The sequence below is a fragment of the Girardinichthys multiradiatus genome, chromosome 22, assembly GCF_021462225.1.
Source record: "Girardinichthys multiradiatus isolate DD_20200921_A chromosome 22, DD_fGirMul_XY1, whole genome shotgun sequence".
NCBI lineage: Eukaryota > Metazoa > Chordata > Actinopteri > Cyprinodontiformes > Goodeidae > Girardinichthys > Girardinichthys multiradiatus.
The window spans coordinates 7,154,577-7,181,284 of record NC_061814.1 but is presented as its reverse complement, the minus strand read 5'-3'; the positions used below and the strand labels follow the sequence as shown (position 1 = coordinate 7,181,284).

General features: G+C 41.2%; 1 pseudogene; it reads right to left on the bottom strand.

Annotated features, from left to right (window-relative positions):
- Window positions 1-18,137: 18,137 nt before the first annotated feature.
- LOC124859627 lies at window positions 18,138-19,438 on the bottom strand (annotated as a pseudogene).
- Between the last annotated feature and the right edge of the window lie 7,270 nt (window positions 19,439-26,708).

Sequence of the window (26,708 nt, the reverse complement as noted above, 5' to 3'; positions counted from 1 at the left end):
ACCTTTTCCATCAAGCCTCTATTTTCCAGGTGAGTCAGTACCCTGCATCTCAGAGCCACACATTAATAAGAGCTTTGCATAAAAGTATGTCTGAGCTTTCTGAATGACAGACACTCACTCATCTTCCCCTTTCTATCATTCTGCTCTTCAGAGTGGAAATGGAAGCCTAAATGGGTAGATGAGGTGTGTGCAATGGACTGCCTATCATCGTCCTTCAAATGAGACACTGCCTTACTAATTTACAATAGGAGTCAGTTTCAGTTAGCTGCATAGAATGCAGAGTAGGGTGACGGAGGTTGTGAATCAGTTAAAGTTAGCTGTCATTGTAGTCGTTCCCATTTTGTGCTCTTGTAATACACTGGCATTAACACTAGAATAACTAAAATGTGTTTGGACCTCAAAGCTTTGGGATGGAGTGGCTCTTAAAGGCCCCTTAGATTACCAGGTTTTTGACATGTCTTAAGACTGTCTTAGTGGTGTCTTCTTAGGGTTGAACGGTGGCTACTGCAGTTGAATTGCCTATTGGTTCAAATGGTACAGCTTGATACATGTCTATGTCACACCCCACACATTGTTTTTCAAAATTTGTCTGTGGGCGGAGTTATTATTTTACATTGGGTTTAGTTCCACTTGATGGACCTTCAAAACATTTCCGGACCAGACACACTCTTTCATGGAGGTTGTTTTGTTTTGTGTGTTTTGTGGAAAATGTTTGTGTCTGAACAGCTGGTTTTATGTGTAATCAGCTGATTTACGATGTTTTTAAATAAAGCATGCCGTCTGCCTGTAATTCAGAAAGCTGATGTGTCCTTTTTATTTTCTTTCAGCCTTCAGGCACGGTTTATGATTTGTAAATAGTAAAATTTTATTTCGGTTTGACCCACTCTGGCCATTGTGGTCCTTAATAATTATTGTACTAGCTCTTGAGTTTTATCACCACAGCAGCTACAGTGTTGGTGAGGATGGTGAGGGGAGGCAGTGTGAGGGTGTACTCCGGACGTCCATCAACATCTTCACTGTGGGTTAAGCTCCAGGTGGTTGCAACCATACCGGTGGAGCAGCTGATCCACCATTCTGTATGCAGACCCGTCCTGGATCAGACCAATAACAGTGATGTCATCTGCAAACGTCAAGAGTTTCACACACAGGTCGGCTGAAGTGTAGTCATTTGTGTAGAGGGAAAGGAGGAGTGGGGAGACTCCTGTCACCCTGGGGCGGTGCCGGTGCTGATGGTTCTTGTGTGGGAGAAGATGCTCCCCAGCCTCACTGGTTGCTGCTGGTCCTTCAGGAAGCTAGTGATCCACCGACAGGTGGAGGTCAGGACTTTGAGCTGGGTGAGCTTCTGGTGGAGGATGTCTGTGTTGATGGTGTTGAAGGCCAAGCTGAAGTCCACAAACAGGATCCTGGCATATATCCCTGGGTGGTCGAGGTGTTGCAGGATGAAGTGTAGTCCAAAGTTGACTACATCATCAACTGACCGGTTTGCCCGGTTGACAAACTGCAGGGGGTTCAGCAGGGGGCATGTCCTTCAGATGCATCAACACCAGTCAGAGGATTTCATGGCCACAGGCGTCAGGACAACAGGCCTTCAGTTGTTTACCCGTGTGATGGTGGGTTTCTCGGCGACCAGACTGAGCTCTTCTAATTTGTTCTTTAACTGATCAGCTTACAGCGTTTGGTTCTTTGGAAATCGCTTTGTTGTTAAATTTCTTTTTTTACCTTGAATAACTTCATTGAGAACCTTCTTATAGCCATCTAAAAGTTTCTGGCTAGTTTTTTTCCTTTTTCTCACTTTTAACTGTACCTGTTTCAAGTCCCCCCACAGAATCTCAATGAGATCAACGTTTGGGCTTTGGCACGGCCCAGGAATTTCCATTCCCTTATTCTCAGCTTGGTGGATTTACTGGCTTATTATGGGTCATTTTCAGGTATTAGGGTCAAGTTCTGCTTCAACTTGTTTTTTTTACAGATGGCCTACATTTTCTTCAAGCACTCTCTGATAGACAGTAGAGTTCAAGATGTATTCCATGATGCTCAGCTGGCCTGGTCTTGCAGCACTGAAGCATCCACAAACCATGACACTTCCACCTCTGTGCTTCACAGCTGTTATGAAGGTCTTTTGCTGGAAGGCTTTTTTGGTGCATGCCAAACATGTCCTCTGTTCTGATGTAATAATTCAATTTTGAAATCATAACAATAGAAATTCCTTGTGTATCACAAGGAGAAATTTCAGTGTTACAGCCGTGGTAAAACGATAATTGATATTAAACATCCATATGTCCAAAGTTACAGGGCTGCACGGTGGCGCAATTGGTAGCACTGTTGCCTTGCAGCAAGAAGGTCCTGGGTTTGATTCCCATCCAGGGGTCTTTCTGCATGGAGTTTACATGTTCTCCCTGTGCATGCGTGGGTTCTCACTGGGTACTCTGGCTTCCTCCCACAGTCCAAAGACATGCCTATTAGGTTAATTGGTCTCTCTGAATTGCCCTTAGGTGTATGAATGAGTGTGTGCATGGTTGTTTGTGTGTTGCCCTGCGATGGACTGGCGACCTGTCCACGGTGTACCCTGCCTCTTGCCCATAGACTGCTGGAGATACGCACCAGCTTCCCCACAACCCATTATGGAATAAGTGGTAAAAAATGACTGAAGTCGGAATTCCAACTGCAAAACCAGAGGTCTGTGAGTAGGCCAAAGTTCAATGTCCAATATCCAAATATAACAGCAGCTATTAATTATTTCTTATGACTTCTGACAGTTTATTTCTCTTTAAACCAATTGAACACAAAGTGCTGTACATTATCTATTCCTTAAAGAGAACTTATTATGCAAAATCCATTTTTTTAGCCTTTAAATACATTATGTCTGTCCAGAAAAGTTTAATTTATCTTTATATTCTGTTTGGGTCATATTTTTCTGTCTGTTCAGTTGTCTCTATCCTTTGTTATGTGTTTTGAATTGTTACGTCACAGTACTTTATGCAGAACAGCTAAATAAGGTCATGGACTTCCAAATGATCAATATCGCATATTTGCCATTTTTATTTCTCGCTACCAAGTCGTCTTCACCATGTCTGCATGCTTATATGTATCAAGTTGCTGCCATCTGATTGGGTGAATTGCTTTTTGTCCAAAAAAGCATTTTAACAGATCAACCTAATAAAGTGAATAGTGCATAGTGAAACAAAATTGCATAGATATCCGGATAATATCTAAGATGGGGTTTTGTTAGTGGTTGGTGAGGGTATATTCCGTATATAATAATCTTAATTTATTTGCATATTAGCGCAGTTACCTTGTTTGCCCACTAAACGTCGCTATTGCTCATACCTTCAGTCATGTTTGAACATGTTTAAACCAAAAGACCTCCTCCCTGCTGTGTGTTTTACACTGAAGTGTGTCCCCTGCTGATGTTGTAATGTTTTTTTTCTCCCTTCATTTTGGGGCTCAAAAGCAGATCAGCTCTGTCTGATGTCACCATGGTGTCCCTTCAACTACAAAGACGCTGAATAAGAAGTGAGTCCTGTTAGTACAAGTCTCTGGAGAGGACAAGCAGGCTTCCTGGGGGGGGTTGCCAGATCATTTCAGTTCAGCGTTTATTCAGTGACTTCTGACTTTGATGTCATGTTTGTGTCCCTGTCAGGGAGCGGGAAAAGGGAAAACTCACTACGTGAGCACATTTATTGAAAGCACCCGGGATGAAATGGTACACACACAAGATTATTTTAACAGTGCTGTCTTACATTTTAGGGCTTGGACTTCTTCTCTGACATTTACGCATGACATTTAATCTGACATTTAATTTCTAACCCTTCACCTTAGCTTAGTATGGGCTAAATTTAAACATCAAATGGGAAAGCTTGGTTTTAAAATGGTAGCTGAACTAAAATGACTCTGATTCCAGCATTTTGTGAAGACATTCAGTTCCCGTAAAGGTCATTTGAAAACACCAAGCTCAGATTGCCTCTTGTAGTTAAAGCCATCATCTGAATAAGGACAGTTTTGCTTGTCAAAGTTGACTTCAGTTAACAGCAAGAGGGAATTGAGTAAGCAGGAAGATCCTGTGGAAGCACCAGATGTAGCAAAGAGAGGTATTAAAATGCTGGGCAGGTACACTGAACAGCAGAAATGTCAGATACTGCGTTACTGCCATCTGGTGGTAAGCAATAGAGACTGCTAGACTGCAACATAACCTTACCATTCACAGTGTTTAATATTTTTTTTCTACTAATGTAAGATAAAGAGGGGAAAGGAAATTAACAAAATTACATGGTAAATGGCCTGAACTTGTACAGCGCTTTATCAAGTCCCTAGAGACCCCAAAGCGCTTTACACTACAATCAGTCATTCACCCATTCATACACACATTCACACGCTGTACATGTCAAATTCAATTCATTTCAGTAGTAGTTTAATAATCCTAGAGAGAAATTAGATGACACTCTATTGCTGCGTAAACGTCTAGTCCAGATGATGCTTAGGGTTTTCCATTATGTTTTTTACTTAATGAAGCATCTTTTTTTGCACAAGAAAAGCACAGAGGTTCCGGGGTGGTCCCCAGAACAGAGCCAGCCTTTTTTGTCAGAATGTTCAGGCTATTAAAGTCAGCGACTCTGATGCTCTACCAAAGCAGATGACTGCGGAAGAGACTGCACTCTCCACAACAGATTTAGGTGGTTTTCACTGTTGCATCTTGATCACAGTCAGTTGTCTAGGTGAACACCAAAGTATTTATACTCCTGCACTATCTATACATATTCGTGCTTCTCCTACAATTCACAAATAAATCATTTGTGTTGTTTACATTAGAGCTGATTGGTTCCTAAATTAAATATTCATACTGAATCATAAAGCCTGAGTCTAAGGTCTCCAGTAACCTTGATTGAGTCTGAATGCACAAAGCAGTTTTGCGGACTCATAGAAATGCCCCAGACTCAGACGATTTGATTGAATCAGTTCATTTACTGGAGTTAGCAGGGTGGGAGGAGCAATAACACCCACTTAGCTGAACCTGATCATCTTCGTGGATTACTCTGAGTAACTAGAATTCGTGAAATGAACCGAGTTTACCAGCTCTAGTTTACCTTTATGATGAGTTGATTGTTCCAACATTATGCCACAAAGCAGTCAGTGATCTCTCTGAACTCAGTCCCTTGTGATACATCCAGTAAATACAGAGCCATCCAAGTGTTTCTGCAAATGACAGGACTCGTACTGAAAGGCTGAGGCATGCAAGTAGCACAAAAGTGAAAAGAAGTAGTAAGAATACAGTGCCCTGTGGTGCTCCTATTCTGCTGATACACCTTGTCAGACAAGCAACTATTCAGCCTCACAAACTATGGTCTGTATGTCAGGTAGTCATTAATTCAGGCGATTGTGAATGGACTGTGGGTTCACGTGTCTTCTGGAGATTCACAGTAAATCTGGTTGTATTAGACTTGGAATTCATTCATTCAGGAAATCAAAGAACGTGATTCTCACACTGCTGTCTTCCTGTTATTTCCAAAAACCAGCTTCCTTCCCCAGACATGTATACACTGATACTACTTTCTCAAATCCACTAGCAACTAGTCCAATATCACATTACTGCTTTCTACTTTGTCATCAGTCATCTAGTATTTTACATTATAGATACATTTAAAGGCGTCAAAAAGGACATATGAAGCTGCATTCTGCATAAGCTTGTGTTCTGTTGAAATGGGCCGTGGAGGCCCTTGGGGTGGAGATCAGAGATTAAGCCCAAAAGCTTTCAGTTTCTTTAAGAGGAGATGAAGGAGAGAATGAATGAGGGAACAAAGAAAGGACCTCAAGCACCAAGTTTAGCCCTCTAAAAGAGAGGCAAGGACGACAGTGATCTTTGGACCTTTGAAGTTAAGGCACCTGGGAAGGAGGGTTGTCGATAAATGTAAGTGCAGGGAGGCAAAAAGTTAACTTGTAATTTGTTTAGTTAGACAAATAAATCCCTGTTTCTATGTTTTTATTTAATAAACGACTTTATGGGACTCTTATGTAATGTTATGAATAAAGACAGGGCTTTTTAAAGTCACCCTATTTTGTTGCTTCATTTTGGTTGATGTTTTGTGTTTTATAACTTTGAATCATTGTCGGTCAGTTTTATGCTGTTCCCTACAAGCCAGGTTTCATCAGTGCTCATGAAACACTTTGCTTTTACATTTGTAAAAATCTGTTATAAAAGAAATTCACTGGAACCTCTGGTCCAATTTCCTGCATTGGAAACATTCTGAAGAGTGTCTCCCGCTGAGTTTTTCATTCTCACCATCTAAGACTTTCTGATTACTTCAGACAAAGTGACAGCTTACAAATATAACGTTCTTGAGGTGAGGTTACCTAACAGAATAAAAAAAAACGTAATTAGGTTTCGGAAACCTCAGATTTTACATCTTTTTCTATAAGCAGTATACTCTGTGTGGAAAGATACACAGCATGGTCCTATTCAAGTGTATTTAAATATTACTGTGAGCTTAATTTGTCAGTCACCAGTCGAACCAGTCAAGCTACAAATCACCCATATTTAATGACCAGAGCAAGCCAAGCTTCTCAACAATAACATGACCTGTGTTTGTGTCTGTGTTTTAAACCCTTTTATTAACCTCAGTAATCAGAGATTCTCAGGTGATTCATTTACAAACATGAACACTAAAGTATATATCCATGAATAAAGTAGGTGCTTTCACCACAGATGCTTTTAAAACGTATTCTCTACATTCATGCAGAATGGCTGACATAATGTTGGTAATGTAAAAGGAAAAGCATAAAAAATTTTTTAATTTTCTTACAAATAAATTTATAAAAACTGTGGCATGCTTTTGTATTCAACTGCTGTAATTTTAGCAAAATGTTATTCTATATGAGGTCACCCCCTGACCTCATATAGAATAACATTTTGCTAAAATTACAGCTGCAAGTATTCAGGGGGATATCTCTACTAGCTTTGTTCATCCTTGCTAAATAGCTAAAGTTGAGAATGGATGGTGAGCTTTTTATGTCTTGAAACAAATTTTCAATTGGATTTTGGTTTGGGCTTTGACTGGGCCATCCAACACATGAATATGCTTTGATCTAAACCGTTTCATTGTAGCTGTATGTTTTGGATCGTTGTCCTGCTGGAAGGTGAATAAATATCTCTGTCCAAAGTATTTTGCAGCCACTAACAGGTTTTATTTTAGGATTGCCCTGTGTTTAGCTCCATCCAGCTTCCTTTTCAACTTTGTGCAGTGTTGTTAGGTTTTTGTCATATAAAGCTCTGTTGTCCAAAAATGTTTTTATACTTTTGCTCTTTCTCCACCGTTTATATCCTTTTCCTTGCTCTTTATTGTTATTGCCTACTTTGTATTGGCCTATGACCTAAAATCCCAAATAAAAACAATGTAACAATGTAATTTGTGGTTGTAACATCACAAAGTCTGTAAGTGTGTAAGTGGTCCGAATATTTTTGCAAGTCATTGCATTCTTTATAATGTTACAGAATCGTATTTGAATAAACATATTTAACAATTAATCTTCACTTAAATGACGCTTTGACTCCATCCATGACAATACAACTTGTATGAGAATAACTACTACACATTACATTTTAATCTCTGAAAATATGCTCCAGCCAGATGCACAGATGAGACAAACAGAGGTGTCAGTGACAGATAACTTTTAAGAGCAGCCAAAGGGCCTAGGTTTGCCATTATTTTTTGTTTTTTGGATTAGTTTCTGTGGCTTTGTCCTTCCGTCTGCCAAGCAAACTACTTGAAAGGGAACATCAGACTGTGAAATGATAAGACAGAGCATACACACAAAGAAAACAAAAACACCAATGCAGGAGTATGATCTGTGTTAAATATGGTTAATGGCTTCATCTAGGAGAGAAACACAACTAAGCAAAAAAGCTCAGAGCCGTGATTCAGGTCTAAGGGATGGAAGAGAGCAGCAATAACTCATTCAATTGCGTTTTCTGGGAGACAGACAAACAGAGTCAAGTGCATCATCAAGTAAATCATTGCTAGTTATCACCAACACTTGATGGCAAATGAGATTACCAAGCCTGGCAATACCAGTTATTAGGTTTAGGAGCTGGTTACCTTTTCAAATAGCCTCAGTTTGGTTGAGACCATTTTCTTTTGGATTCACTGTCTGACTTTACTTTCATCCCACTAGATACAATCATATTTTTTGTAATACAATCAGCATACATGTCATAAAGTTTGATCATTCATGGTAAATATATATAAAGTTCGGTCAGATAAAGAAATTCGAGAGAAAAAAGCCTTCTTGTCCGGCCTAATTGTGTGCTGCACAAAATCAAAGTTGTTATTGATGACTGTATTAGTTGTATCACTTGTGTGTTCACCACTGAGGGAATTCCCAACTGCAGGATCAATAAAGTAATTATATTGCCTGTTCGGCGCTTACAAACAATGACAGTGACGGTCATTATAATCATCAAAGAGAGTCTGTGATGGGAATTCCACTGGCAGACAGCAGAGATTAGAGGATTATCTTTCCCCTCTGTCTCTGGCCATCTCCACGCTGCTCGCACACAATGGATTAGTTTTTATCTGCAAGGTAATCAGGGCTTTACTCTTGTCTGACAGGACTACAACTCCCACGGTAACACATAATATACATCAGCACCACACTGACTCACATTCTGCTGGGATATTGACTCAAAGAAGGAAGAGACGGAGAAGAGAATTGTGATTTGCAGGATTTTAACCAGAAACAATATCTGAGCATCTATAGAAGGCTTTTCCTTCGGACATCTTTGTGTTTGGCATTTAAAACAGGCTTAGTATTTGGGTTCAATTCCAAAACTGAAATAAGATTCCACAATGTATGCGTGTCAAACAGACGTTTTTGGGTTTTATGTTTTGCTTGTTTTCTTGCTTTTGTGTTTTCTTGTTACCATCTTGTTTTCTGGTTTCTTTCTGTTAGTCCTGTTTCTTTATCTCCATAAATGTAGACTCTCCTACAGTCTGGATATTTCAAAAGTCTCTATTTCTACTGTAGCTACATTGAAAACAACACGGGCAAGGTAACAGCAGGTCAAGTAATGCTTTTTGCCACCATTTGTTTTTAACACATCAGTAGATGCAAATGATGCATTCACCGCATTCCTGATTTAAGTCAAAGTTTGGGATGTATTGTGAAGATCAACCAAGAAGGGCACACGAACGGATACAGCTCCAGAGTTGGCATCCAAAAACGCACCAGCTCCACCACACAGCAGAGTTATTATTTCACAATATAGAGGCAAAAGTTATTATTTCACAATATAGAGGCAAAATATACTGTATCGTTTGGATGCTTAGATCAAAATATACTGTATCGTTTGGATGCTTAGATCAGGTGAGTCCAAAATTGAAAAGACATTTTTGAGTCCATTTTGAATTCTATTATTTGAAGCCTAAATACAATCTCAGGTTTATCTGCAGGTTGAGGTTTTCTGTGCTTGGCCAGCCGTGCAGCTGCATCAATGTCACTGAACCTGACAGCTCTTATAATATTGTTTCAGGGAGAATATCATTTGTAGTTATCTGTGTGTGCATATAGGTACATCCAATGACTGCGCATACCAGAATCTAAATGTTCTAAAATGTTACAAGTCAAAGAGAGTCAACTTTTTACTTGACCTTTCCTCTGTAGTACAGGTCCTTCTCAAAATATTAGCATATTGTGATACAGTTCATTATTTTCCATAATGTCATGATGAAAATTTAGCATTCATATATTTTAGATTCATTGCACACTAACTGAAATATTTCAGGTCTTTTATTGTCTTAATACGGATTATTTTGGCATACAGCTCATGAAAACCCAAAATTCCTATCTCACAAAATTAGCATATTTCATCCGACCAATAAAAGAAAAGTGTTTTTAATACAAAAAACGTCAACCTTCAAATAATCATGTAGTTATGCACTCAATACTTGGTCGGGAATTATTTTGCAGAAATGACTGCTTCAACGCGGCGCGGCATGGAGGCAATCAGCCTGTGGCACTGCTGAGGTCTTATGAAGGCACAGGATGCTTCGATAGCGGCCTTTAGCTCATCCAGAGTGTTGGGTCTTGAGTCTCTCAACGTTCTCTTCACAATATCCCACAGATTCTCTATGGGGTTCAGGTCAGGAGAGTTGGCAGGCCAATTGAGCACAGTGATACAATGGTCAGTAAACCATTTACCAGTGGTTTTGGCACTGTGAACAGGTGCCAGGTCGTGCTGAAAAATGAAATCTTCATCTCCATAAAGCTTTTTAGCAGATGGAAGCATGAAGTGCTCCAAAATCTCCTGATAGCTAGCTGCATTGACCCTGCCCTTGATAAAACACAGTGGACCAACACCAGCAGCTGACACGGCACTCCAGGCCATCACTGACTGTGGGTACTTGACACTGGACTTCTGGCATTTTGGCATTTCCTTCTCCCCAGTCTTCCTCCAGACTCTGGCACCTTGATTTCCGAATGACATGCAGAATTTGCTTTCATCCGAAAAAAGTACTTTGGACCACTGAGCAACAGTCCAGTGCTGCTTCTCTGTAGCCCAGGTCAGGCGCTTCTGCCGTTGTTTCTGGTTCAAAAGTGGCTTGACCTGGGGAATGCGGCACCTGTAGCCCATTTCCTGCACACGCCTGTGCACGGTGGCTCTGGATGTTTCTACTCCAGACTCAGTCCACTGCTTCCGCAGGTCCCCCAAGGTCTGGAATCGGCCCTTCTCCACAATCTTCCTCAGAGTCCGGTCACCTCTTCTCGTTGTGCAGCGTTTTCTGCCACACTTTTTCCTTCCCACAGACTTCCCACTGAGGTGCCTTGATACAGCACTCTGGGAACAGCCTATTCATTCAGAAATTTCTTTCTGTGTCTTACCCTCTTGCTTGAGGGTGTCAATAGTGGCCTTCTGGACAGCAGTCAGGTCGGCAGTCTTACCCATGATTGGGGTTTTGAGTGATGAACCAGGCTGGAAGTTTTAAAGGCCTCGGGAATCTTTTGCAGGTGTTTAGAGTTAACTTGTTGATTCAGATGATTAGGTTCATAGCTCGTTTAGAGACCCTTTTAATGATATGCTAATTTTGTGAGATAGGAATTTTGGGTTTTCATGAGCTGTATGCCAAAATCATCCGTATTAAGACAATAAAAGACCTGAAATATTTCAGTTAGTGTGCAATGAATCTAAAATATATGAATGTTAAATTTTCATCATGACATTATGGAAAATAATGAACTTTATCACAATATGCTAATATTTTGAGAAGGACCTGTATATCGCTATGTTCAAACTGGGCACATCGGACCTACCCTGGAACCGCTTATTTTGTTGGGTGGGTTACTGTAGTGACTTTTGGTTAAAGTTTTTTTCCATAAATACTAATGTTTCAAAGTTTTGAACCATACTTCAGTTTTGTAAAGCTTTCTGGTAATAATTAGCAGAATTTCATCAGGTTTTCTTAAAGTTTTAAGTGTTTTCAAAGGTTTTCTTTGGATGCTTTTCACTCCATTCTTGTAGCCCAATGGTTGACCATACTCAGACGAATGTTTCTGTTTGATTTTTGTTTGTTACCCAACAGGGTGATTCCTATTAGCAAGATATACAGTAGATGTTGACATTCCACGTCCCTAGAGCCAGCCTAAGCATCCGGGGATCGGGCCGCTGAGGTCTCCACCTTCGTCCGCTGTCACCTCGCTGGGGGGGAAGGAGCCTGAGCTTGTGCGGGAGGTCGAGAGATATCGACTAGAAATAGTCGGGCTCGCCTCCACGCACAGCGTGGGCTCTGGAACCCATCTCCTTGAGAGGGGTTGGACTCTCTTCTACTCTGGAGTGGCCCACGGGGAGAGGTGGCGGGCTGGTGTGGGTTTGCTTGTTGCCCCCCAGCTCAGCTGTCTCGTGTTGGGGTTTACCCCAGTGGATGAGAGGGTCGTATCCCTGCGCCTTCGGGTTGGGGAGAGGTCTCTGACTATCATTTCAGCCTACGGGCCGAGTGGTAGTGCAGAGTACCCGGCCTTCTTGGCGTCCCTGTCGGGGGTGCTGGATAGTGCCCCTCCCGGGCACTCCATTATTCTGCTGGGGGACTTCAACGCCCACGTGGGGAACGACAGTGACACCTGGAGAGGCGTGATCGGGAGGAATGGCCTCCCCGATCTGAATCCGAGTGGTGTTTTGTTATTGGACTTGTCCATAACGAACACCATGTTCAAACATAAGGGTGTCCATCAGTGCACTTGGCACCAGGAAACCCTAGGCAGGAGGTCGATGATCGACTTTGTTGTCGTATCATCAGACCTTCGGCCGCATGTTTTGGACACTCGGGTAAAGAGAGGGGCTGAGCTGTCCACTGATCACTACCTGGTGGTGAGTTGGATCCGCTGGAGGAGGAGAAAGCCAGACAGACTTGGCAGGCCCAAGCGCATAGTGAGGGTCTGCTGGGAACGCCTGGCGGAGCCCTCGGCCAGGGATGTATTCAACTCCAACCTCCGGGAGAGCTTCGACCAGATCCCGGGGGATGTTGGAGACATAGAGTCCGAGTGGACCATGTTCTCCACATCTATTGTCGATGCTGCTGCCCATAGCTGCGGCCGTAAGGTTTGCGGTGCCTGTCGTGGCGGCAATCCCAGAACCCGGTGGTGGACACTGGCAGTAAGGGATGCTGTTAAGCTGAAGAAGGAGTCCTATCGGCTGTGGTTGGCTTGTGGGACTCTGAGGCAGCTGACTGGTACCGTGAGGCCAAGCGTGCTGCGGCCCGGGCTGTGGCAGAGGCAAAAACTCTGGCCTGGGAAGAGTTCGGTGAGGCCATGGAGAAGGACTACCGGTTGGCCTCAAAGCGATTCTGGCAAACCGTCCGGCGCCTCAGGAGGGGGAAGCAGTGCTTTGCCAACACTGTTTATAGTGGGGGCAGGAGACTGCTGACCTCGACTGAGGACATTATCGGGCGGTGGAAGGAGTACTTCGAGGATCTCCTCAATCCTGCCATCACGCATTCCGTGGTGGAAACAGAGGCTGGGGACTCGGGGTTGGACCCTTTCATCACCCAGGCTGAAGTCACCGAGGTGGTTAAAAAGCTTCGCGGTGGCAAGGCTTCGGGGGTGGATGAGATCCGCCCTGAGTACCTCAAGTCTCTGGTTGTTGTAGGGCTGTCATGGTTGACACGCCTCTTCAACATTGCGTGGCGGTCGGGGACAGTGCCTCTGGACTGGCAGACTGGGGTGGTGGTCCCCCTTTATAAGAAGGGGGACCGGAGGGTGTGTTCCAACTACAGGGGGATCACACTCCTCAGCCTCCCTGGTAAGGCCTACGCCATGGTATTGGAGAGGAATGTCCGACCGATAGTCGAACCTCGGCTTCAGGAGGAACAGTGTGGTTTTCGTCCCAGCCGTGGAACACTGGACCAGCTCTATACCCTCTACAGGGTGCTCGAGGGTTCATGGGAGTTTGCCCAACCGGTTCACATGTGTTTTGTGGACCTGGAGAAGGCATTCGACTGTGTCCCTCGTGATGCCCTGTGGGGGGTGCTCCAGGAGTATGGAATCGGGGGCCCTTTATTAGGGGCCATCCGGTCCCTGTACGAGCGGAGCAGGAGTTTGGTCCGCATTGCCGGCACTAAGTTGGACCTGTTCCCAGTGCATGTTGGACTCCGGCAGGGCTGCCCTTTGTCGCCGGTCCTGTTCATAACTTTTATGGACAGGATTTCTAGATGCAGCCAAGGGCTGGAGAGGGTCTGGTTTGGGGACCAGTGGATTTCGTCTCTTCTTTTTGCGGATGACGTGGTCCTGCTGGCCCCCTCTAGCCAAGACCTACAGCATGCGCTGTGGCGGTTCGCAGCCGAGTGTGAAGCGGCTGGGATGAGGATCAGCTCCTCCAAGCCCGAGGCCATGGTACTCGACCGGAAAAGGGTGGCCTGTCCTCTTCAGGTTGGAGGGGAGTTCCTGCCTCAAGTGGAGGAGTTTAAGTATCTCGGGTCTTGTTCACGAGTGAGGAAAGAATGGAGCGGGAGATCAACAGATGGATCGGTGCGGCTGCCACAGTAATGGGGGCGCTGTGCCGGTCCATTGTGGTGAAGAGAGAGCTGAGCCGAAAAGCAAAGCTCTCAATTTACTGGTCGGTCTACGTTCCTACCCTCACCTATAGCCATGAACTTTGGGTCCTGACCGCAAGAACGAGATTCCGGATACAAGCGGCTGAAATGAGCTTCCTCCGTAGGGTGGATGGGCACTCCCTTAGAGATAGGGTGAGGAGCTAGGCCATCCGGGAGGGGCTCGGAGTAGAGCCGCTGCTCCTCCACATCGAGAGGAGCCAGTTGAGGTGGCTCGGGCATCTATACCGGATGCCTCCTGGACGCCTTCCTCGGGAGGTGTTCCAGGCACGTCCCACCGGGAGGAGGCCCGGGGGACGGCCCAGGACACACTGGAGGGACTATGTCTCTCGGCTGGCCTGGGAACGCCTTGGGCTCCTCCTGGAGGAACTGGAGGAGGTGTCTGGAGAGAGGGACGTCTGGGCGTCTCTGCTGAGTCTGCTGCCCCCGCGACCCGGTCCTGGATAAGCGGAAGACGATGAACGAACGAACAGTAGATGTTTGTCAAATGTTTTGACACACATTGAATTTGTCCTTTTGCTTGGGTGTGACAGGAGTGGCTCCCCTACAAAGCCCTAATGGATGTCCTGTCTGGGTTAATATCAATAAAGTAAATATCATCTGGACAAAAGAAATGCAATTTTGCTTGACTATACACTCATTAGGTACACCAGTTCAATTGCTTAACACAAATTGAAAATCAGCCAATCAAATGGCAGCAACTCATTGTACTTAATTATCTAGATGTGGTGAAGATTACTTGCTGAAGTTCAAAGCAAATGTAGGGGGATTTAAGTGACTTTGAATGTGGCGTGGTTGTTGATGCCAGGCAGCCTAGTCAGATTTACTGGGATTTGCAGAAAACCATCACTTGGGTTTGCAGAGCATGGTCCAAAGAAAGCAAAAACATCCAGTGATTGGCTGTTGTGTGGTCAGAAAACATCTTATTGATGTCAGAGGTCAGATGAGAATGGGCAGAAGTGTTAGAGATTATAGGAAGCGAACAGTAGCTCAAATAACTACTTGTAACAACAAGGTATGCAGAAAACCATGTCTGAACTCACAACATAGAAAAGCTTAAAGTAAATATGTGACAGCAGCAGATCACCACAACAGGTGCCACTCTTGTTAGCTAAGAACAGGAAACAGAGGTAACAATTTGCAAAGGCTTACCAAAATTAGATTGGAAAATTGTTGTCTCATCATACAGGTCTCCATTTTTGCAAAATTCTGATGGTAGATTCAGATTTTGGCATAAATAAGAGCATGGATCCATTCTATCTTTTATGAACGGTTTAGGCTAGTCGTGGTGTAACAGTGTGGCAGAAAGTTTCTTTTTGGCCCCATTGGCACCTAGTGAGTATTTTTAAAACTGAACATGTTCTTCCCCTATGACCACAATGTACCCATCTTATGATGGCCATTTCCAGCAGGACATGGCACCGTGTCACATAGCTCCACTCAATTCGAAGTGGTGTCTTCAACATGACAATGAGTTCACTGTACTTTAATGTCTTCCACAGTCACCAGATCGCAATCCAATAAAGCAACTTTGGAATGTGCTGACATGAGAGATTTGCTTCATAAATGTCTCCGAGGAATGTTTCTGACATCATCATCTGGACAACAGCAGCTGATGCTTAAAGGCCGAGAGGTGGGGCACAGCCTGGCCTGGTTGTCAGTCCAACTCAAGGCAACACAGTGACACACAGGACAGACAAGCCTGCAAACAGCCAGTCACTCAAAGCGTGATTTACAGCGATCACTAAACCAGACATGCATGTTGTGTTTGTTAGAGGAAACTGAAGAACCTGGATAAACCCCATGAATGCACAGTGATGACATGCAAAATCCAGACAAAAGTTTGAATTGTAAATTTATTGTTAAACATACAGTATGATTATCAGACACAGATGGTGAAACAGATACATTATTGTGGAAAAGTATTTGCTCCCTAACAGGTTTTATCTTTTTCCTTTTTTGACACAATCAAATGTGTAGCATCATCAAACTAATTTTAACATCATGCAAAGATAACCTGGATAAATACTAAAATTACTTTTACAAAGATTTTCTATATTAAGAAGGGGAAAAAATCTTTCCAGGCCCACTTGGCCCTATGTTAAAAATAATTACATCCCCTGCTGAGCAATATATGTGCTAAAATCACCCACATTAATTTGAACTTTTTCACCAGCCACATTACTGCAACACATGTACAATCAATAAATTATTTAACAGACCCTGAATGACAAATTAAAGTAGGCTAAATTATGTCAAAAAGCGAAATTCAAGGCATTACCTACAAAAGGAGAAAAGCTGCAACGGTGATGGACCTTCCCAGGAGTAACCAGCCTACTGAAATTACTCCAGAAGTGAATCAGGAGCTCATCCAAGAGGTCACAGAAGATCCCAGAACAGCATTTATAGCTTCGCATGCCTCACTTGCCTCAGTCAAGGTCAGTCTTTATTATTGAAGAGTAAAAAAGAGACTGGGTGAAAATGGAATCTATGGGAGAGTTACAAAGAGAAAACCACTGCTGACCAAAAAGAACCCAAAGGCTGGACAGCACAGAGTCGACATCCCTACCTCAAATATCTCAACAGGAAAACAAAGAAAAAGCAAACAAATGTTTCCAAAATAATATTTGAAAAATAATATTTGAAAAAGTGTTAAGATTACCTAATCATTTTCCAGACTGTAATCCAGTTCAGATGTTGTGGCATGACCTTAAACCAAAGTTGCTGAATGAAAACCATTCTACAAATAAGACTGGTACAAAACTTCTCCACAAAAGACTCATTGCCAGTTATTACAAACACTTGATCACATCCTGCTGCCAAGGTGACACAACCAGTTATAGGTTTAGGGGGCATTACTTTTTCACAAAGGGCTAGGATGAACTGCATAGCTATTTCCCTTAATAAACTAAATCATTATTCAGTAATTCAGTAATACAGTACAGTTCAGTACATTATTTTAAGCAATGAAGCAATACATTTATTTGTTAACATTTGTTGAGTGATATAAAAACTTTGCATTGTATGTTTCTAGGTATTAAGGCAATGTTGTTCCTATAAATGACTAATTTCAGCAATACGTTTTTGCATCTCTGTAAACCCTTAAAATTAGCTAGTTAACTGCAATACTTTCACCATGGCTGAACTTCCTTGTAAGAGACAAACTTTCCGTGAGGTTCAGTGATTTTGGGAGGAAGCAGTGCCAGATAAACCGGAGTGACGGCGCCCTCATCTGGTGACTTCTCTGCTGCCTCACCTGCCATGTTGGTGCGAACCCAACCTGGACAGCAAGCATTCAGCAAGATCTGAGAAAAACCGTTAAAAAAACACATGTGAACTCAAACTATGACTTAAGAGCCAGAGAAAGTTTATTACAGAGTATTATAAAATACAATATTTAAAAGAAGTCTTGCTTTTTGTTACCCCATCATTTGGTCTCTCCTTGGACAGACGGTGAGGCAGGATCATGGACAGGAAACAAATGGAGGGAAACAAACTTTGGAAGTTACTTTAAAGTTAAATGAAATTGGGTAACTGAGAATAGATGTTTTAAAAATCTGTTCAAATACTGTCAGCTATTTTTTCCAATTGTACTCTTTCATCTGCTAAGCTCCTCAATGCTACTTTTCCTCCTCTTTTAATCCTGTTGATGAGATTGATTAATTATTAAGATAATTCAAATCAAATTTATCTTCTATCATATTGGTTAGACAAGGATTAATGATAAATCTTAAATCTTCTGATGTACTCCACTTGTCAGGTTTCCAATTTTTTTTCAAACACACTGAACAAAAGGTCAAAACAGTGGTCAAAACCCAAAACACAACATGAAAAGACCTGTTGAAAGCATTAAAAACTGCCGATCAATATCAATCAGGTGTGTCAAATTTTCTTTATCCTCCCTATCTTTACTCAGTAACTGCTTTGATGCTCGATTCTTTCTGTGTTCCCAAAAGTGTCGCCACAGCTTGTGGTTACGTTTTGTGACATCCTTAAAATCAGACAACAGAAAACACAGTTTCCTTTTAGAAAACTTCTTGCAGCTATATTGTGTTTCCTCTGACTTTATTTGAAACATGTTTGGGTTTCACCAGGCAGAACTGGTGAAACAAAAAAATGGACGATTCCAGTGAGTTCCTGGTCCATCTTCACAGGACTATTTATCATTTTTCACATTTTATTTATCATAAGCTATTTTAGTTTTAAAGTCATTTTATTCAGTTTTGTATTTGTCTTACCTGTGTAAATACTTAAAAGTATTTGCAGTTTTGTATATCTTACATAGATAAATGTGAAAAAAAATTATATGAATTGTTTCCTCTTATTTTTTAAAATCATTACACAACAAAACCTTCGGTCCAAAATAGAAGGATAAGTTTTTGAAATTCTTCTTACTGCATTAAATGGGGTGAGGTCACTTGAGTCCATTCAGGTCAATGGCCTCACATAACTTATCCTACAATTTGTTTGTGAAATAGAAGAAGCATTGAAAGCCTTCAAGGCAAACAGGTCTTACTGTCAGTCCAAGTTTCGACACTCCATACGCCGTTTCAGGCCACCCATCTTGCTTGTGCTCTCCTTTCTTGGCCTTGTCAATGAATCTCTGCATCAGTGCCACCAGCTCATCCTCTGTGATGTCCTCGCTGCGGAAGCGCTGCTGCAGCTCCGCGCTGCACTTGTTTAAAGTACGGGGACCTACAAAGCTTGAGATGTTCACCACACGGCCTAAAAAGCACACAAAGGTGAGTTACCAGTTACCAACAAGTGTACTACCTTTCCTGAAATACTGCACCCGACCAAAGCAGATTTTATTATTGTGAGGTGGGGATATGTGTTTTTAATCTGTTTTATCTTTTACTTGTAGGCACCTCACAGGAGCTACGATCATACTTTTGTTGTGTTTTTAAATACATTGACGCTAAAAACCATTCTGAACATTCTGCAATCTGATTTACAGATTTGCTTCTATCAGGGAAACTGTTTTAATAAATTTTGATTACACATCATTAAAACCCTAAAATTGATCTGGCATTTCTTTATGACCGTGGCTAAAATGTTTAGGACAAGAGTAGTAAAATTTTAGCAGGTGAACTAATATTATACATCATATATTCTTAACATATTCTAAACCTTAAATGAGTTCCCCTTTCAGAGGAACTTTCTATCTCATTTCTTCAGGTGTAGTTGTGTGTTCGCACCTCCACGTTTGATGAGCGGCAGGAAGTGAGTCAAGACATCTCTGGCAGCAAAGAAGTTGGTCTCGAGGGTCACCTCACCTGGACAGCGAACTGAGTCGTGTCTGCAACTGAAGACAGTTTATAAGATTTAAATGTCAGCTCCTTGTCAATCATACGGTGCCTTAAAAAAGTATTCATGCCCTCTAACTTTTTCACATAATTGGCCCTATGCCCACAAACTGTGACAGCCCAACACAAAGTAGTGTATAACTGTTACATGAAAGGACTGTGCTATAATTGTTTATTTTTTTTATATTTGAAAATGTGACGTGTATTTTTTCTTCAGCCCCCCTTAAGTCAATACGATGCAGAAACACAATTTCTGTAATTCCATCGCAGACATTTGGGGTATATCTACCAGCTTTGCACATCTACGTCTCATAACATTCAGCCAGCTTTACTAAAGCAATGAAGCAGCATGATGCTGCCACCACTATTTGTCAAGGGGGCAATGGTTGTGTTCAGGCTGGTGTGCAGTGTCATATTTGTACCACACATAGCTCTTGGCATGGTAGCAAACAGATTTCAGTCTCATTGGTCCAAAACACTTTCTTTCACATGCTTGCACTGTCCCCTACATGGCAACAAGGGCTTCTTCCTTCCACTCTTCCATAACGGCCAGATTTGTGAATGGTATGACTAACTGCATGACTCCTACCCTGCAGCTCCTCCAGAGTTACCAAAGCCCTCTATGTAACTTCTGTAATTAATGCTGTCTCTGCTTGATGCATTGAAAAATGCTCAATCAGACATTAAAAGTTACAATTTTAAAAGGTGAAGATATTGCAGTTAAGTCATTTACAAATTAGGTTACTTGCACTGGATTTTATTAAGGGGTATCAAAGTAAACGTAGCTGACTATCAAAGTACACCACACTTTCTAGATTTTAATTTGTTAAAGAATGTTGACAACCATGAACAGTAGATGTAAAAAGTATTGATTTTCAAAACAATAAAAATGTGTAGATTTTTTACAAACTAATATAAGTTACTTAAAGATACACAAAGTAGAGTAGATAATTGCATATTTGGAAGAATGTAGAAAAATATAAATGCAGAAAAATATTTCCAAATCCTAAAGAATAATCTGATTCATTCTGTAAGATAGCTACAACCTGGGAGGAGACGGACCCTCCAGCAAGACAACAACCCCAAGGTCACAGCAAAAGCAGTAGAAATGGTTCAAGGACAATACGCTCTATTTTCAGGAGTGGCCAAATCAAAGCCCAGATATTTATCCTATTGAGAGTTTGTGGCTGGACTTGAAAAGAGTTGACAGAGCTTGAACTATTCATGAGGAGGAATAAAGAAATACTGCAGTGTCCGTAAGTGTTGGCCTGATTGAAAAATCCTGATCGAAATCTTAAGATTGGGGAGGAAATTACAAGTATTTGCAATTAATGCTTGTAAATCATGCTTAAATACTTAAAGAAGAAAAATTACCAAAGGAAAAAACAAACAGAGCAGGTGGTTTACTGAAAGCTGTATTTAAACTCAAACAGCTGTTCATCAGCTGATCAAAAGTTTAGACTGTTGCCTTGAACAAGTCGAAATATGAACAGAAATCTGGCTTTCATGCCATATTCCAACAGACAATCACATTTTCATGACCTCTGGTGGCATAGACAAAATGTTCAACAGCTTTCTGTAAGCATTGCAATACTAATAAGTTGCTCACACAAAACCTAGTGCAGCAAGCCATCGCTTAGACGAAGAAGGACAAACATTTTTTAAAGCCAAAACTACAATGGGGAAGGGATTGAGGTTGGGACAAAAGTCAGGTGGGAGATCCAAAATAATTCTACCTGTGCTGAGCTCAGCTCTACCCAAATAAAAGCACTTCCTGACACTGACAGCAGGCCCAAAATCATAAGTTGGTATCTGTGAGAGAAGGGTTCAAAGAACAAATGGCCATGTCTACAACATCTGCACCACAAACATGCCAGTTTGGACTTTTCAAGGGAGCACCAAACATGATAGCTGAAAGATTCTCAGACGGGAAAAAGATGAACATGGACAATCACAATGGCTTCCAGCATTACTGGCATGACAAGGAGATCCCTCTTGAGATCCCTCAGGTGCATGACACCCTGGTTGGCTAGGTGGAGATGTTGCAGCATTTATCCCTCTTATTCTCTTCTTGGAGAATAACATCCCGTTTTTGGATCACCTTGCATGTTCCCCATTAATAAAAAATGCTGGTGCATGGTAAAGGAAGTTTTACAAAAACAAACATCAGTTCCAAACCATGGATGGCCTTCATGAAGCCACATGGAGCAATGTTCCTACCAGCCAACCTGGAGACACACACCAAGCATGTCTAAACAAATGTTTAAAGAGCAGTGGGGGTACTTACTACTGAGCCCTATTTTGACACGGTTCTGTTTTACATTATTTTGAGGCTATGGGCTTAAATGTTTAATTAGTTGATAAACAGCAACCTAGTTTTCAATATCCCTTCATGTTTTGCCTTTGGCTTCTGTTTGTTGTGTTTGCATTTTGAAGCTGCACTTACAACCTGGTGATAATCCAGCAGCATGAAATGCAAAACCCAATAAGATATTTAGATAAGATTTAGAACAAAAGTGTACACACGCCTTAAAATGCAGCCAAATGCACCCAGAGACTGCACGGAGAGCCTGACCTCGACCACTGCAAAACATTCACAAAATATTTGACTTTACCTTTGTTTATTAAGATAGCGGGTCTGTTGTTGACTAATGGGCCCGACAGGATCCAGTATTTATTTTTAAAAGAGAGAAAAATATCATATATGTTAGAGCATAAATCAGAGCTATGCTAATATTTGAAAATGTCAAATTATTTATTTATGATTTAACGCTCAATATAGTCAAGGTCACATGTGGCAGTGGGAATTTCTAAGGCAACTATTTTATTTCGACCATTGACAATGACCTTTACTTTTTGCATTTGTCGCAACCATGGGGGAGATGGTTGAACACCCTCACTTTTCCGACTGTTTTTTTTTATTTTTTTGTATTGAAAAACAAAGCGTATATACAAAACAGACAAGGTACATATTTTGAAGTGCAGCACATCAAAAAACAAAGTATAACAGAAGAAGGACATGGAATAAATGTACGATATACAGACAGATGAAGACAGAATACAATACAGTCTTATAGGACTTACACTTCTAATTTCCCCTCGGGGATCAATAAAGTATCTTTGAATTGAATTGAATTGAATTGACTAGAAGAAAAAGGTAAAAAAAAGACAAATGAAAAACCAAACAGAGGTTTCAGGGAAAAAAAACTTTTTATAGTTAGCTATAAAAGAGATGCATTTTTAATCAGCATAAGCGATTAACAATAAAAGAGTTCTGTTTTGAGAAAAAATTTGGTGTCGATTTTGTAAAGTTTTGTTTGTGAATAAAAAATGTTGCATATATGATTATAAAATGCATCATGTGTTCATGCTCACACTTTTTTTTGTTACTGTAGTAACAAAAAATATCTTTGAGTTGTACTTTGGATACAGTATTAGCAGCACCGAAAAGGTGAAACCCAAGATCACTCCAAAATTTCGTACTTATATCACAGTTAAAAAATAAGTTAGAAGTTTTTTTTTCTGATTCTTTTCTGCAAAAAGTGCAGGAGTCAACCACATCTGAAAATTTTGCAATGATATAATTCACCGGATATATGTTATGAAGAATTTTAAAATGCACAGCTACAGGGCGGAGTTCTTCAAAGTGTTAGAAAGTGTGGAGGTTCAGTTTTGTCAACGCTTTGACCAGGAAAGTCAAAAGGTAGAGAATGCCCTCCTCACTGGGGAAGTAGATGAGTCATTAGATCAGTACCCTGAGCTGAACAGAGATTCTCTCTCTGTACAGTTGCCACTCTTTCACAACAAATAGTGCACCAACAGCACTGCTGATCTCCAGTGCATCAGCAGTGTGTGGAGGCATCAGAGGTTCTCCGGGGACTGCCAGTGGAGGTGAGGGGCTTGTTCGATCAGGTCGAAGTTCTCGTCAGGTTTTTGATTTTGGTGCCTGTGTCTTCATGTGAAGCTGAGAGAAGTTTTAGTAGCTTGCGTTGAGTAAAGACTACTATTGCCCAACAAGACTCAACAACATAGTTGTCTGTAATGTCCATAAAGTAAGACTGGACAAGCTGGACATAAATAAGATCTGTCAGGAGTTTGTTGGATCCAGCGACACTCGAAAAAGTACATTTGGTTCTTTTCTTCAGAGGAGTGCTGCTTATTTTTTGTTAGTTGGAAATGTTTTCGTGTGGTTGACAGGCACTGTAATTTAGTTTTTCACAGACAGATTACATACACCAGATACATTAATAAATGGTTAAAGCCAAATTTACTTATAAGCAAACTGTAACAATGTATAACTTCAAAGGTTAAGCACTGCACATTTATAAGTTGCCATATTTTGTGGCATAGTTTTAATATGTTGTTGAATTTTTGTTTGTTGACACTAAAGTAAATATATATTTCTGAGGAGGAGTTTGATTTTGATGGATTATTTTTGAAGGTATTTCCTTTAAAGTTTTGAACTTTGAGCTTCAATTTCTTCTAAAACTATGTTGATGGACTAAAGTGTAATTAGAACAGGATGCAAATAAATTCATCATAAAGATGGACCATTGCTACCTTCCACCAACTACCATTGTTGACATTGCTGGTTGAACATAGAAAAACCTGTATATGGGTAAAATATGGACTGATGAAGAGCAATGCTATAACTACAAATATTACTTTCAAGAACATAATTTTAACATGCTGAAAAATTGCTGAGGAGCAGGAAAGAGAGAGGGAGGGAGCTTTTTTTTCATGACCCCCCCAAGAATTACTGTCTGAAATGTTTCTGTTTAGGTTCCCCCCCAAAAATAAAATGGGACTTTTGCCCCTGGTCCTGCCTTTAGTCCCGCCTGTTATGTGTTTGTCGGTATAACGACACAGAAGTCGCTAATTGCTAACATATTGTTTCTCTGGACGTGCTAGCATAAAGCAGTATCTGTCATGTCTGTCAGATTCATGACACTGTCATGCTTTTAATTGTCTTTTTGTCACTTAGGATGAAGAAAAGTTGGCATCTGTGAAAGCTGTAAAAAGCTAAAAGCCTATATGAATAAAAAAAATACAAATATATTTTGTTGGATTAAGCTTTTCTTGTGTAAACTGAGCCATAAAATATTTCAGGCTTTTAAGCCCAATCTTTAACACTGCACCCTTCTGATGCCTCCTGCAACTGTCTATCCTGAAGGGATAGGCAGTTGCAAGAGGCATCAATTTCAGTGACAGCACATAAAGGTTCAGAGGTCGGTAATTAAATAAATGTAGGTTTAAACTATACTATGTTTTAGTTACAGTTTGTGAAAGAGGTCAATTAAAGCAGACTGTGTGTGTGATGCCGCCCCAGGTGCATGTGTGTAAGTGTTTATAAAGTTCCTAGTTTAGTTTTAAATGTTTTAGGGATGTACTTTAAGATGTGGCCAGGAGTAATGATGACAGAGAGGCGGAGGAAATTGTTAAAATAAAAACCTATAACACACTGGCATTAAGAAGCTCAATTCATGGCCTGTGCCCCTCACAGACAAACAATATCCCCCACACTTTAGAAAGCTTGCAACACCACTGCCCCACACAAAGACTGGAGTTTTACTAATGCTAGCCATTCTAACTGCTAATATAAGATGGTAAAAAAAAGTTTAAAATGTCAGTCTGTAATCATTTTGACTTTAAAATAGTAAAGCCCTGTTTAACATTGACCGCTCTCACATACATGGTGTACCAATGCTCGTTTACTAATGACTGCTTACTGCAGTAAAAAGATTTTGAATGTTTTCTTTTACCTTTTTATTATATCTAAAATCTTATATTATTTTTAAAATCTTTATCAGCACATTAAAGCTTTGCAGAAATTGGCCACAAAGGTCTGACTGGTGCATCTCCAGTAAAAATGACCCAGAATACAATCCTAAATTACCTTGTTATGTCACCTACAGAGACACTTTGGGTAACCCGTGTTCATTTCTTCATCACACTTAGATTTTTTCCAACCACCTTAATGCAACACATGTTTTGACCAGCAGATGTCCCCATTCTTCCTTGTATAGAGCCAAATTCAGAGCTCCAAACAGCTCTGTTTGCTCCTCAGTGTGCATTGTAAATTACTAATGGTAGTAATTTGTGGTGAACTGAATTTGATAGAACTATTTTTACACAATTAATGTTTCTAATTACAATATTAAATTATTTACTACAATTTGATATCCACCCTTTCTCTGTGTACATCGGGGGGGACCTGACTAGGTTTGAACCCAGAGAACGTCTTGCTGCAGGGTAACAATGCTAGCAACTGCATCGCTGTGCAGAACATAATAATCAATGATTGTAATTCAATTCAATTCAGTTTATTTATATAGGGCCAATTCACAGCACATGTCGTCTCAAGGCACTTCACAAAAGTCAGGTACATACATTCCAATTAATCCTAACCATTGAACAGTGCAGTCAGATTCAGTTATTTATTCAAATTGGATAAAAAGTTTTTCTGTCTAAGGAAACCCAGCAGATTGCATCCAGTCAGTGACTTGCAGCATTCCCTCCTCCTGGATGAGCATGTAGAGACAGTGGACAGTCACTGGCGTTGACTTTGCAGCAATCCCTCATACTGAGCATGCATGTAGCGACAGTGGAGAGGAAAAACTCCATTTTAACAGGAAGAAACCTCCAGCAGAACCAGGCTCAGTGTGAGCGGCCATCTGCCACGACCGACTGGGGGTTTGAGAGAACAGAGCAGAGACACAAAGAGAACAAAGAAGCACTGATCCAGGAGTACTTTCTATAGGAAGGAAAAGTAAATGTTAATGGATGTAGCTCCTTTAGTCATTTCACCTAGAAAGAAAGAACAGATAAACTCTGAGCCAGTTTTCAAGGTTAGAGTCTGAAAGAGAGCACATATAATTAAAGATGCAAGCAGCCTTGAAGGCCCTCGCACCTCAGCGCAACTCGGACTGTGCAGTCACCGCGGGAGCCTGGCATCTCCACCAATGAGGCTGCTGTTCAATTGCACATGGCGCCACTAAGGGGGACTGTGAGCGACATGTCCATCATTAACTCATGATCATGTATACTACATTTGAAGTGGTTCCGATGATGTATGAGGGAGATAGAACAGTTGAAATGTCCTAGGTGGCGCTCTCGGACCATGCATGTGTAATTTAGAGCCAAACGTATGGCCGTGGCGTGACATCAGAATTTGCCATGGCATCATATCCACACCCTTCAGCTAAAGCAGTCAGTACTGGCGACTGTCTAAGACCATCATGTTATCTGTTACTTGGGACAGTTTCACATTGATTAGGTGAAGAACATCAAAAATTGATTCTCTAAAGGAAAACGT